This window comes from Sinocyclocheilus anshuiensis, unplaced genomic scaffold (genome assembly GCF_001515605.1).
Source record: "Sinocyclocheilus anshuiensis isolate Anshui unplaced genomic scaffold, SAMN03320099.WGS_v1.1 scaffold366, whole genome shotgun sequence".
NCBI lineage: Eukaryota > Metazoa > Chordata > Actinopteri > Cypriniformes > Cyprinidae > Sinocyclocheilus > Sinocyclocheilus anshuiensis.
Window position 1 is genome coordinate 1,767,844 of NW_015547673.1, and position 4,656 is coordinate 1,772,499.

At 35.3% G+C, this 4,656-nt stretch overlaps 1 protein-coding gene across 3 annotated transcripts in view; it reads right to left on the reverse strand.

Moving 5' to 3' along the window:
- LOC107702878 (14-3-3 protein beta/alpha-B-like) overlaps positions 1-2,168 on the reverse strand; it is a 9,573-nt gene extending 7,405 nt beyond the window's left edge. For all 3 annotated transcript variants that reach the window (XM_016505319.1, XM_016505317.1, XM_016505318.1), the window contains exon 1: positions 2,033-2,168. The gene's annotated coding sequence lies outside the window, so the exon portion shown is untranslated. The remainder of the gene's footprint in view (positions 1-2,032) is intronic.
- Between the last annotated feature and the right edge of the window lie 2,488 nt (positions 2,169-4,656).

The following is a 4,656-nucleotide window of genomic DNA, read 5'->3' on the forward strand; positions in this document are numbered from 1 at the left end:
TTTTCAGACCGATGAGCTTTGTAAAAATCGACACGTTTCAAAAAGGCGGGGCATAGAGGAGAAACAATAATGTACAGTATGTGGAAAAACTTTTTTTTTTTTTTACTTTAAACCGCATAAACACATTTCATTACACCAAATACACAAAATAATGTTCTTTTTAGCAACATCATATGACCCCTTTAATTTATGTTTGAATAAATCTGTCATGTAAAAAAAGTTATGACAGCCACGTTTAGCCTAAATATTTATATTTTTTAAAAAATAAATAAATAAATAATAGACTACAAATATAACTATATCCTCCTGAGAACCATGAAAAAAAGTTTTGTGAATTTTTTTTTTTTTATGTCATTACACTGGTTGGAGCATAAGAAACAAATGTAGAAAAAACATTTTTGAAAAAAAGATACTTTATTCTATATCCTTTGTAGAGTACGCCAGGACTAAGTTATTCAAAAAAATTAATAGACATGAAAAGTCATGAATAGCAAAAACAATGATTTATTTTTTTAATTGACCAAACAGTTTTCAGGTTTCAAACTATTTTTAACCAAACTCTGTACAAAGATGATTCTCAACTATGTTATGAAAGATATAACAGAATGATTTGTTATACTACTGTACTTTATGGAATATGTGCGTAAAATGTCCTTTAATTGGCATTCCCATTCTATACAATGTCTCGATACACTGGATCTAATTTGCATATTAATGTGTTCTTGGGGCAAACCATAATGAAAAAAAAAGTGTAATAATGGGAGTAATAGCTTGGCAACATTTTCATAAGAATATCGATCTATAATTTCTTTCCCTATTGACCCCAAATTGCCTGATTAACACGATGTTTGTCCTGGTGTCCTCTACAGAAGACATGCATGAAAATGATGCCCTGTTTCATAACAATAAGTCATATTCCGATTTGAAACCACATCTTTTTCAGAGTTGTTTTTTTTTATACGACAAACAATTTGAAAATGTAGTCAGAATTAAATAATTACAAAACATTATATTTCCCTAAGAGTGCTAAATTTGATCATACTGTCAGTATCAGTCATTTTTAAAGACCAAGGAGAGGGACTGTTTATGATCAAACCTCCAAACATTTGATATTTATTTGATATAAAACTGTGGCATGTAGAGTCTCAGAGAAATTCATTAAAATGTAATATCCTCTACAGTGGACAAAGGGCTAGTTCTGATTATGATGTCTAAACATAAATAGCAATTGATTTTAATAGTTTGCACACTTTAATATCAATGTACCAACTGAGAGGGTTCCCTGTATATTTTATGCCATTATTTGAGATATTTTTCCCTAAGAAAACCTGACATGTACTGTACCTACATATCCAAATGATTCGAAAACGGACCGAATAATGTGAATCGAAAGCTTGTGAATTGGAAACGATTAATAAAATGTGACAAAACACAGCCCTAATAGGTTTATGATCGCATTGATAAGAAAGTGATGAGAAAGTGAACATTATGGCATCATGTTTAACAGTAACACTCACTTGTCACATTCACATTTAACAAGGCCTGCCTACAGAGAATTTAGGGTGAGAACAGCGACTAAATAGTAGATGAAAACGTATTTTACTAAAAACAAATCGAGCATTCAGGCCATTGCTAAAATAATCGGCTTTCATAATTTGTCCTTTTCTAAGTCGTGAATTTCAGCAAACCGATTCGATTGCACTGTCAGGCTCCGCTGATGTGAGCTAGCGCGCTAACCACACATCCTTCCACTGAAAGGACGGAATTCTCCGACAATATGTAACGATTGTCAACCTTCTAAACAATACTGCTAACGTTATACTATGATCTAACACAAAATGCTGGCAGTGGGTTCGGATATTTCATTGTAACGATTCATCGCGTCTGACAGACACTGAGGCCTGAAGAGCTTAGCAACCTGCTAAATCCCTCCGCTGGCCGCGAGAACGGAGCACAAGATCGTTTTCGCAATCAAAGCATGTCATGTAAGACACATGGAGAGTCATAGAATCAATAAGGGAATTACACTCACGTTATAAACGGCGTTTGCTCTGACTTTAATCGTTAAAAAGACACAAATTGGGTCCCCGTCCTCCGCGTCGCTCTTCGGTTGTTCTGGGCTAAACCTCTTCCGCTTGCAGTGACACTTCCGCTTCCTGCAAACCGTTCCCACTTTCAGAAAGTTTTTCTCTTATGTAACATATATTTGATACCATGAATAACCCGTTTAGAAAATACTGACTGACTCATTAAAACAATAACTAGTTAAGCACATTTGTAGTACACAGAGGGGACGTGAAAAAGTACAATGGTTCATATTAACAGATTAAAATATTCATATTAACATTTGTGTTCTTTTTAACTTGATTATCATTATGTTTATTTACAAATGCCACTGTCTGCAGGTATAAGTGACACATTTCCTGCAGCAATAAAGCATAGGCCAAAAGTTGTCAGCCGTTGGGGCTGAGAGACCAGCTTTAAAATCAGGAAACCACATTTATGAGAGTGAGGTAAGGTGTGGCAGCTTTACTTTGGGTAAGGAGAAAACAGACAGTAGAGTAATACACCTAATGCTATTTCAAGACATCTCCGATCTACTGGCATTATAACAAAACATCTTCGACATAAGGAAGGCCACAGAAGTACTGTCTAAAAATAAATAAATAAATACTAGCAATCATTTTTAATAGAAAAACAAAAGTTTACAGAATTAGATATTACTCATTAGACAGAAGAAGCTACACCAGCCTCACTAAGAGGACGATCTTTTGAATGATCAAAGGTTTGGGGTCAATAATACATATATTTCTACATGTTTTTAAAAGAACAAAGAACTTGTATGCTCATCAAGGCTCAAAAAATATATTACAATTTAAAATAATTGTTTTCTATTTTAATGTAATTTATTCTTCTGATGCAAGGCTGTATTTTCAGCATCATTACTCCAGTCTTCAATGTCACATGATCTATCAGAAATCAGAAAACATTCTAGTATGCTGATTTGCTGCTCAGGATCGATTAATTATTATTATCAATGCTTAATATTTTTGTGGAAACTGCGATTTTTTTCAGGATTCTTTGATAAACAGGAAGTTTAAAAGAACAACATTTATTGAAATAGAAATCGTTTGTAACATTATAAATGTCTTTACTGTCACATTTGATCTATTTAATGTGCCCCTGCTGCTAATAAAAATCCTAGACCCAAACATTTGCATGCATCAATAAGCAAGAAACAAGTGCACAAAACTGAAAACTTTCATAATTTTTATAAAAAAAAAAAAAATTCTAATTTCAAACATGCCAACAAAAATCGTTCATTTCCATCTAAGCACTGCAAACATGCCCAAACCTCTGCTGCTCAACGTTCTACTGAAGAAAACAGCGCAATCTGTATTTGTCTGTGGAATTACATAAGAACAGTGATCTTGTATTCTAGAGTTCAGAAGAGATTCAAAGTCACACTTCTGCTGGACGTCTGGATCACCAAACACTCGCTGGGATCCAATCTGAATATTGTGAAATGACTGTCCCATTTAAACATATTTTGAGATTTGGAGATTCAGTTTTATTTTGATAAAACAAAGTCCAATATAAAAGGCTGTGTTTCATTTTCCAAAAGCATGGAAGAAGATGTTTGCCTATTTCTGGTTTCCATCCAGTAATATTACCTTTTTCGCTGAAAAACAAATACTGCTCAGAGTAAACATTCACCAAATAGACAGAAATATGCTATGATTATCAGATATGCTAAATGCACAAAAAATATAATATTTCTGGAGGAAGGGGGTAAAGTAAGACAAGCAAATCAGAGGCAGCCTGTTCGCAAGCCCTCTAGCTTCAGAGTCAGATTTATTAATAGAGATTACACTCAAAACCCTCCAGAGTTCACGCCAAGCCTTGGGTCACTGCACTTCAGAGGAGAGCAGCGAGGACAGTCGTCAGCCAGAGGGGCAGAGCATCAGCCTGGGAAAGAGGCCAGAACAGGGAGCTTGAATTAGTTGGCTTTGGCTCGAAGCTGGGCTCTTTTGCCGGTGACGGCCTGGAAGCCGGTCTTGATGCTGGCTACAGAGCAACGTGAGTGACAGGTTTCACACTGCAGGAAGTAGAGACGTGTGTCCTTCTGCAGAATTGTATCCGGTGAGCGGCAGGTGTGACAAGTCACATATTCCTCTGTGAAATGCAAAGAAAAAATGCCTTGTCAAAAATTTGTATTATAAACAGTAAATGCTGAGTTTTTCACCAGTAAACCAAAAAAAGTGAGTGGACTGAACTAAACACTACCACATGTACTACATTAGAAAAGAGGTCACTACTTTTTTTTTTACATGAAACTAGGGCTGCACAATTAGTGCAATAATCAAGATTACAAATGCACAAATCACATGGGAAGATGTATGTGTCGTGACTCATTCGCAAATGAGGGCAAGATGATACATTATAATATTTGACTTACTTATATATCTTCTCAAGACGTTCTCTATTTGTTTCTGTTGAAAGCGTCCCTTGATTACAAGCTGGTTATTTCCATCTATGGATCCACTAGAAGCAGGAAGACATTGCTTGCGTTACAGAAGAAATCACCTTTTCACATTTGACAGAATTCTGGAAATGCAAATAAAAGCTCACCATGTTCCTAACTCAGCTAACAGG